The sequence below is a fragment of the Triticum urartu genome, chromosome 6 (genome assembly GCF_003073215.2).
Source record: "Triticum urartu cultivar G1812 chromosome 6, Tu2.1, whole genome shotgun sequence".
NCBI classification, from domain to species: domain Eukaryota; kingdom Viridiplantae; phylum Streptophyta; class Magnoliopsida; order Poales; family Poaceae; genus Triticum; species Triticum urartu.
This window is the reverse complement of record NC_053027.1, coordinates 518,682,756-518,693,241: the sequence shown is the minus strand read 5'-3', so window position 1 is coordinate 518,693,241 and position 10,486 is coordinate 518,682,756.

Sequence of the window (10,486 nt, the reverse complement as noted above, 5' to 3'; positions counted from 1 at the left end):
GCAACTAGTGCATGTCAGTCGGTGGAACCGGTCTCACGTAAGCGTACGTGTAAGGTTGCTCCGGGCCGCTTCATCCCACAATACTGCTGAAGCAAAATAAGACTAGTATCGGCAAGAAAGTTGACAACATCTACGCCCACAACAAATTGTGTTCTACTCGTGCAAAGAGAACTACGCATAGACCTAGCTCATGATGCCACTGTTGGGGAACGTTGCAGTAAACAAAAAATTTCCTACGGTTTCACCAAGATCCATCTATGAGTTCATCTAGCAACGAGTGATCGGATTGCATCTACATACCTTTGTAGATCACGCGCGGAAGAGTTCAAAGAACGGGGATGAGGAAGTCGTACTCGACGTGATCCAAATCACCGGAGATCCTAGCGCCGAACGGACGGCACCTCCGTGTTCAACACACGTACGGTCAGCGTGATGTCTCCTTCTTCTTGATCCAGCAAGGGGGAAGGAGAGGTTGATGAAGATCCAGCAGCACGACGGCGTGGTGGTGGATGCAGCAGTCACCGCAGCAGGGCTTCGCCGTTCTTCTACGAGAGGGAGAGGTGTAGCAGGGGAGAGGGAGGCGCCAAGAGTCAAGGGTGCGGCTGCCCCTCCCTCCCCCCCTTTATATAGGCTCCCCTAGGGGGGTGGCGGCCCTAGGAGATGGGATCTCCTAGGGGGGGCGGCGGCCAAGGGGTGGAGTGCCCCCCAAGCCAGGTGGGGCGCCCCCCCACCCTAGGGCTCCCAACCCTAGGCGCATGGGGTGGGCCAAAGGGGGAGCACCAGCCCACTATGGGCAGGTTCCCCTCCCCACTTCAGCCCATGGGGCCCTCCGGGATGGGTGGCCCCACCCGGTGGACCCTCGGGACCCTTCCGGTGGTCCCGGTACAAATACCGGTGAGCCCCGAAACTCTACCGATGGCCGAAACTGCACTTCCTATATATAATTCTTCACCTCCGGACCATTCCAGAACTCCTCGTGACGTCCGGGATCTCATCCGGGATTCCGAAAAACTTTCGGGTTACTGCATATTCATATCTCTACAACCCTAGTGTCATCGAACCTTAAGTGTGTAGACCCTACGGGTTCGGGAGACATGTAGACATGACCGAGACGGCTCTCCGGTCAATAACCAACAGCGGGATCTGGATACCCATGTTGGCTCCCACATGCTCCTCGATGATCTCATCGGATGAACCACGATGTTGAGGATTCAAGCAACCCCGTATACAATTCCCTTTGTCAATCGGTACGTTACTTGCCCGAGATTCGATCGTCGGTATCCCAATACCTCGTTCAATCTCGTTACCGGCAAGTCACTTTAATCGTACCATAATGCATGATCCCATGACCATACACTTGGTCACTTTGAGCTCATTATGATGATGCATTATCGAGTGGGCCCAGAGATACCTCTCCGTCATACGGAGTGACAAATCCCAGTCTTGATCCGTGTCAACCCAACAGACACTTTCGGGGATACCCGTAGTATACCTTTATAGTCACCCAGTTACGTTGTGACGTTTAGTACACCCAAAGCACTTCTACGGTATCCGGGAGTTACACGATCTCATCGTCTAAGGAAAAGATACTTGACATTGGAAAAACTCTAGCAAACAAACTATACGATCTTGTGCTATGTTTAGGATTGGGTCTTGTCCATCACATCATTCTCCTAATGATGTGATCTCGTTATCAATGACATCCAATGTCCATAGTCAGGAAACCATGACTATCTATTGATCAACGAGCTAGTCAACTAGAGGCTTACTAGGGACATGTTGGTGTCTATGTATTCACACATGTATTACGATTTCCAGATAACACAATTATAGCATGAATAAAAGACAATTATCATGAACAAGAAAATACAATAATAATCCTTTTATTATTGCCTCTAGGGCATATTTCCAACATCCACCACACCACGGGGTCCTGTTCATCCAGAGGCAATGCCACCGCTCACTGTTCATCCACCCCCCCCCCCGCAACGCTCACTGTTTATCCCAGAGGCAGCATCGATCGGCTTCAGTTAGCAGCAGTAGCGAAGGAATCGCTCGATCGGGTTCAGTTAACATCCATCGATCGATCGCTCGGGTTCAGTAACGCGTAGCCTACAGTGCAATCGCTCGGGTTCAGTTAGAGCCCAACGCCTCGCTCGGGTTCAGTTAGAGCCAACGTCTCGCACACACGCGCGTACGTGTACGAGAGAAACGCGCATCGCTCGGCCCTCGACCTCCCACCGTAACCGGGAACTCCCCGAAATTTTCCTCCCCCTCGCTTCTACCATGGTTTTTTCCGTCATGGACGGCCCAAAGAATGTCATGCAGCTGCGCCTCCGGCCCGCCCAGGACAAAAAGCCCATTTTCTATCATGATTTTTTGTCATAGAAGTGGGAGCCCACCACATCTATGATGATACCGGGTTTTGTCACAATTATCGTCATAGAAGTGTCATATGTATGACAAAAAAACTTCGTTCGGCCCAAAATGTCACGGATGTGTCTTTTTTTTATAGTGCAACGAGTACGCATAGCAGTTCTCAAAGCAGCCCAAGTAGCAGGAATAGGATATAATCTACAATGTTTAGACTACCAAACACATGCAAAGCTAGTGAAAGCACAAACAGCAGCAGGAACACGTCTCTCCTCAGGATATTGTAAGCATGTAAATCATTGTTCACTTTCTAACTCCCAAGTAAGATATATATCAGGAACATATCTATCCTCAAATGGTGGAATATTCAATTTTAGTTTAGGAAGATGATCATGTACCTTAGGTGGTGGTGCAGCCCTACCGTTGCGATGATATGCATGAGGAGGACCTGGTGGTGGTGGTGCTGGTGGTTGCACGTAGTTCTGATTTTGGTCAAGCCCATCCTCGTAATGGTCCTCCACCTCTGCAGTAGCGGCAGGAGCTACAGAAGCATCAACAGCGGCACCAAAAGTTTGACTAGGCTCAAGGGGAACGCGCTGTGCTCGTCCCACTTGATTTGGAAGGCGATGTTGTTGTTGTTGTTGTTGTTGTAGAGGTGCGACAGGTGCAGCGGCCGATGGTTGTGGAAGACGCGCGAGCAATTCATTAAACTTGTTATCGAGCTTTGTTTCAAACGCCTTCTCAATGCCATCTATCTTCTCCATGGCCTTTTCGAATCTGTTTAGCACATTTTCCACCTGTCCACTCATCATTTGCTGAAACTTATCATGTAACTCTTTGTTCGTCATGTTCTCCCAGTCAGTCTCATCAACTTGTGATCCTGCCATCGTTAGCAGCAATAGAAACACACAAGAATATGATCCTATAGACTACTAGAAAATGGTGGTGGTGGGGTGTCACAAATCCGTCAAGCAAATCTCAAATTCTTACCCAGCAGCAGGTGGTGAACGGCAACCGTTGTAGTGAAAACTCTCAAAGCTTGGATAGAGCGATTACCAGGGAGAGTCAAACGCACGACGTAGATTTATGTGGAGCTAGGAAGGCTTATAATATGGTAGCAAAAAGGGTCAGCAATAATCAATTCAGAGATGAAAAGTTGAATAAACGTTCAACGACGATACTGTGCTGGTCCTAGGCTAGACCGTGCTAGAGATGCGAGCCTAGAACACTAACAAAATCACGGCGCTGCACATAAACAAGGGAAAAGCACACTGGAATTGTTTTCGCTCTTTTTTTATGCGCTCCTATTTTTTTGCGAAAAATCACTGTAATGGCGAGTGTCTCAAAATTCTTCCCAGGTCAAAATGATAGGATGGGCACAAAAAAAATTTGACTATTTTTTCGGAAATCAGGGCAGCGACGACGAAAAAATGCGAAAAACTATCACTATGATGGCACGTGGCTCAAAAGACTTAGAAACACATAAAAATAGGATAGGGAAAAATATTTTTTGTCGCCAAAATTTTGGCCTAAAAACTGCCCGAGGGTCTCCAGACTCTATTTTCGAGACCTACTCAAGCAAGGAAACACGAAACGAAAAATAGATGGATCTCAAAAACAAGCCTAATATGAAAAGAATTCGGATTGGTGGTGGATATATGGTGGTAGGATATGGCAGCAGTGGTGGTATATGGTAGCGTTGGTGGTATATGGATATGGATCGGTGGTGGTATATGGATACGGATCGGTGGTGGTATATGGATACGGATTCAGAGCGGTGGCGGATAAGCGGCGGTGGTAGATGGCAGGGGCGATGATGATGGTGCGGCGGCGGCGTGACAACTTATGACCAGAACTCGAAATTCTAAGGGAAACTAGACGCTAAGACCAGCAACTTGACACGACGATGCAACCGCAAATACGACAAAGCAAAATACTGAAAAGACTATGCAAAGGCTCAGACTGGTTCGGATATGATGAACTAACCCTAATTTTTTTGGCTTTTTTGTGGACTGTAGGTATGAAGAATGGACTCGATCTAAACTATGAAAATCTATAAAATCTCACCGAGCAATCTGGAAAGCTGATACCACTTGATAGAGGTAAAGGTGTCCCGTCTTTTGATGAGATGGTGGCTATCATTTTGGAGGAAGTCGACTTTGACGATCCGACTACGAACGTGCGAGGACGGCGCGCCTTAGCAATCGCTAAACCAACTTCGAGAGGTTATTGACCACGCCGGAGCACGATCAACCTGACCACGAAGGTCTGTTTCCTACAGGCAAACGAAAAAAAAGCAAGAAACTAAGATTGCAATCTGGATATTGCGAATATAAGAGGAAAACTTTATTGATCAAGGTGGGGTTTTGTGACGTCTTTGTCTGGTCGTTGAACACAAACGAAGTACGCGAAGTTGCAGCTATGATGAACTTTAATCTACACAAAACCCAAAGTCTAAACGATGCCCTAAGGGCTGTATATATGGAGGAAGAGGGGGGAATTTCGTGGCCCTTGGAGGAGGGGTCCGAAACCAACCCTAACTCTTGTTTCTCCACACATATGGACTCTAAAAACAACCTATATTCAAGTATTTTGAAAATACATGGGCCTGACCCAAAAATAAGGTGACGCAGCACCTATAATAGCCTCTGGACGAAAATTATGAAGTGGCATCTTGTATATTTCGTCCAAGGCTTCATGCACTCATTATGGTGGCTCCAAAGTCCTGAAATCATCACTTGAAACTCTGTTCTTGTCTCCCTTGTGCATGCCATCAACTTCATGCTTGTTCTTGCTCCAATGTTCATCCTTCTCCAAGCTAGGCCTTTCATTTGTAAGCAAAACAAATGTATCCAATTTAGACAGCATCATATTCTCATGAACATTAGAATCATTACCAAGAAACGAAAGTACCTGATAATTTAATTGGCGTGCGTGAGCTCTAGTAACCGGTCCAGTATATATAGTAGCAGGGGTTGTGGGTGTAACAATGATATTGATGTCCTCATCAGCGCCTCTGTGTCACGTTGGAGCATGGCCTCGTAGCGCATCTGCTCCTCGCCGTCAGTCTGCTCCTGGCGGAGCCAGTGCTCCTTCCAGCGCTCGAGGTGGGCCTCCTCCTGCTCCGGCGTCGCGGCAAAGTGGACAGGAGGCACGCTCACCCACTCGCGGTACTGGCCCGTCCACGAGTAGGCCTCCTCTGGCCAAGTGGGTGGAGGCGGGGAGCGCTTACGCGTCGGCTCCGGCTCCGGCTCTGGCTTGGGCTAGACGGGCGGCGACGGTGGCGGTGGCGGCACAAAGAGCGGGGTGTGGACGGAGTCCCCCACCACCGACAGGACAAGGGCTTGCTCCAGCCCATCCCAGTGCGCGTCCTCCTCGAGGCGGCTAGCCTCCAGCGCGTGCTGCAAGGCCTCCTCGAGGGCGGCTTGATACTCCGCCTCCGCCTCCGCCTCCATGTCCTCCGGGTCTACCTGCGGGTGCGGCGGTGGGAACGACGGTGGGACGGCGTCGACACCCGAGCGTCGTTGCTCCTCGTGTTCGAGGGCGAACTACGCCTCCTAGTTGGGGAAGTCAGCAGCGTACTCTGGCAGCCGACGCTGCTCCGACGTGAGCTGCGCGCGGCGCATGCGCACCTCATTGTCGTGCGCCCGCTGGCTACGCGGAACCGCCGGCATCGGGATCCGCTGCGGATCCGGATGCCAATGGTGCGGCAGCGTGACATCGAGGTACGGTAGTGGTTGCCTGTACTCCCAGTGCCAGCGCGCTTGGTGCACCGGGATGTGCAGGCGCCGGCAACCAGGGTGGAAACGTGGCGCCGCCGGAGGAGGAGGGGGAAGGGGAGCACGGGAGGACGAGGCGCCGGGGGTGCCCTTGCCCTTGCCATTGCTGCTGCTGAAGAGGCCCATGGGCGCGCTAGGGTTTGCGGTTGCCGGCGAGGAAGCAAAGAGAGTGGTGGGGGCAGATGTGGACGGGAGAAGTGGATGAGGCCGACCCCGCTGCACACATGGTTAAAAAAGAACGCTTCCACTGGCTGATGCGTGGGCCCGCTATCGGTGGTCGTCATAAATAAGACGACCGGTAGCGGTTGGGTGGCCGCCAGGTGGGGACGCGGCGGACGGCGAGGAGACGAGCGGCGCTTCCGCGCCGACACATTCCAGACGCAATTTTGGGCCGGAAATGGATCGGCGCGGACGTCAGGCGGACACGATTTAAGTTTGGGTCGGCGCGTTGGGCCTCCACTTTTCTTCGCGCCGACGCAAACCGACGTGAACGGACGAGATGGGTCGCCCCATTAAAGTTTTTCTTATACAAATTGGAATGATGTTGTGTATTACTCCTAGTCACCATCGCCGTATTTGTTTGTTCTGGGTCACGAGCCAAGCCGCCCGTGACATGACTTGAAAACAAATGTACCCCAGCTGCCTTTTCTTTTTCTTTGAATCATACAGCACACGCAATAGTCCAAATACAAGCCAGACGAGGAACTTTCCCAGACCCAGTGAGTCCGTTGCAATCTCCGGACACCGGCGCTCAATCCAAGAAATCATCGCATAGAAAGGTTGCCAATTCCTCCGAATAGCATCTTCCGTTCCAAAGCAAATAGCATAACTGCATCAGGATGGACAGTGCTTCTTCTGGAATGTATAGGTCGACACTTGCGTCTGCAGTATAGCGAAACTGCCGCCTCCGCCTTCCATCCATCCACCCCTTCTCCCGGAAGATCAAGATCAAGAAGCAGCACCGCCATAACACAGTATAGCGAAACTGCCGCCTCCGCCTTCCATCCATCCACCCCACTGTATGAACCACATGCTAATTTGTTGGTAGCTGGTGAGCAGATCGGGCACACGGGAAGTGGTGACGCATGGCAGAAGGCGGGAAGCCGGGAAGGGACGGCAGCTTTCATGATCTTTGCTGGCCGGTTTGGTGATCACTGTCATGCCCTTCGATCCTCTGCTGCCGTACAGTGGTACACACATCAATACCAACCTATTAGGACTAAATTCTCGATTATGAATATTAGAAGCTCTCAAAATTACAAGATTACCGACCATACAAGAATACAGCTCTAACTTTGATTTCCCGGCAAAAATAATAATCTCGACTCCGATCTCTAAATATATGGAAATTTATCCTCTTTTTTCAGAACGTGCATGAGACTTTTGGAATTCTAAGGCAAAATAGTACCATTAATTTATTTATAAGTAATACGTTTCCAAAATGTTTCCCTGTAGCCTGTGACGGAGCCAGGATTCGAGTATAGGGGGGGACGAGTACGTATATTGATCTAATCTCGTTGGTAATTACTCGTCGCTTCTACTAAAATTGTTGATCGTTGGGGGGGGGGGGGGGGGGGGGGGCAGGCCCCTGCTCGTCCCCCCTGGCTCCGCCCCTGCCTGTAGCAAATATATATGCATGCCATAGGTACTCGTCAATAACACTTTTGTTTGACAATCCCGCCAATAACACTTCTTTACATACCTAAACATTTAAAACCTCGTATTCCTCAAAATGGAAGAATATTAATTTGATAAACTAAACATTTATGAAGATCTATGTGCAAGTTCGTTAGATATATAGAAAATATAGAAGTTCAACATTTTGAAAGAGAAACATAGCCTAATATTCAAATTAAATTTACAAAACAAATTCCAAATCATAAAAAGAAGGTACAATGTGAAAGGGCTAATTCAATGTTGTAGTATCCTTCTGTGTTTACCTAATCTAGTAAGGATGAACACAACGTTTGATAGTAAAGTAGACCGCCTTGCAGACGACCTTATGTTTCTAGATTGTGTATTATAACCCAATAAAGTATTATTGTAACTAGTTGAATGCTCATGGTATTGCCACGAAACAACAAACTTAGACACAAAGATATTGATAAAACTAGATATATTTCACAATGTTACGCATATATCTTATGGTTGTGTTGCAACAAACATGATCTTCTACTTACTGATAAAACTAAATATACATGTTGTTGTTAAGACATATGAATTGTTATCAGCAGATAACAAAGTAGATAAAAATATCAAAACCAAATTGTATTGTTGTTCTAACGTACCTAGGTTTGTTGGAAATTCAATTGATGTGAATGTGACACCACATAAATAACATCATGGTTGGAGTCAGGAATCGCCGGTTGCAGAGCAATGTTACGGTTAAACAAAATCATTTGGCATTTTAACACATTTTCCCGGAGAATGAGTAATCAAAATTATTTGCACACAAACCGCAATTAAATGGCAGTATTTTTCATGATCCTAATATTGTGAGGTACTGAGTAACCAAGCATATTATCCAAATATACATTGGAAGCATATTTAGAATTAGATATTCAAAGGTTTAACAAACTAAACTCTACCCCAATTTTGGAAAAAAGGCAGAGCATTGCTTCATGTCATTAACCATTTTGACTGATCTTTCCATTGACCAGAGCCACACAACTATAAACCCCTTGAGATCAACCATAAAAATGATGATATACAAAGTAAGCATGAGGAACAAAAAGACACAACTTTTCGTGTGCCCTTCATGGGTGTAAGAACAAAAATGGTAGATTTTTTTTCAATGCTTGAAACAATGCAAGATCAGCATATTTTATGGCCTCCAAAAATATCAAAGACACACAAAGAAGCTAAATACATAATTTCAATTGTCAACATGAGAAACAATACTATGTACATGCATACTTTAGCCCTGTTTGTTTGGGTTATGACTAGACGAGAAACAATTGAAGCGGGTAGAAGCCCTGTTAGTTCGGGATGGGGCTGGAAGAGAAGCAACTGAAACTGGTAGAAGCGATGAAGACGAAAAAAATGTGTCTGGCAATTGCTTTTAGGATAACTGGTGACCCGATAGCTAGTAGTGAAAGTCTAAAATGACCTTGTATGTTGAAGATGTTATCTAAACATTGATATGGCACGACTTATTTTATTATGTTGTGCATTGGCTCAAATAAGATGTCTACAACCTAATTTAGCCCAAAAAAGTTTTATTTTTCATTGCAAAGCAATTATAGCGAATAAAATTTGGTAATTTCATGTTTTTTAGGATTTCTTCCATGACCACATAAATGTTTTACATATTGTCATGCCAGAAAGTTTTTTCTTAAAACATAAACTACACTAGTTTGATGGTATATATTGTGTTTCAGTGAATTTGACATATGAAACATATGAAGATAATCCCTTTGAAGACGTCATAACAGTATATAACAATATAAAATTAAACCGTCACTTCAGTTGCAAAATACATAGCAAGAATAACATCATCGTACCCACTACAAAGCACTGGGTGACGACACCGCGAGATTGAATCCACTACAAAGCACCTCTCCCGCTGAAGATAAATCAATCTAGTTGGCTAAACCAAACGGATAGATGAGAGAGAAGTACAAAGCTATAATAATCATGTATAATAAGGTTCAGAAAAGACTCAGTTACTTTCAATGAATAATCTGGTAATAAACCCACAATTCATCGGATCCCAGCAAACGCACCACAAAAGAAGATTGCATCGAATCGATCTCCCATGAGAACATTGCACTACTAGGAAAAAGCCTAGTAGTAGCGCGGGCACCCGCGATACTACTACGCTTGTTAGTAGTAGCATGGGTGCTACCCGCGCTACTACTATTAATTTCAAAAACAAAAAAATCCCAATCCCGTGCATGCTGTCAATGGCAGCAATGGTTCGATCCAGCGCCGGCAGGGGTCGCCGGAGGTGCGGAAGGGCGGGGTAGACCAGATCCAGCGCGGCTGCTGTAGAGGGCCCGTATCCATGGCCAAGCAAGGCGGCAGCGTGGGGCTCCTCTTTGCAGCCAAGGCAGTGTGCTCCTGGTCGTCCATGGCAATGACCTGCACGGGCAAGAACATGGGAGGGTGAGTCAATCCAGAGGGAGAGAGAGAGAGAGAGAAAGAAAAACGAGGAAGAGAGGAAGGAGATGGAGGTAGCAGCGGGGATGGTCGCCGGTGGTGAGGTGCTCCGTCGTGGTGGCATACAGGCGAGGGGGGAGATGAGCGACCTCCTGGACGCCAGCGACACGGGGAGGTGAACTTGTTGGGCGCCATGGAGGAGGAGGTGTGCTTGGGTAGGAGCACCATAGGAG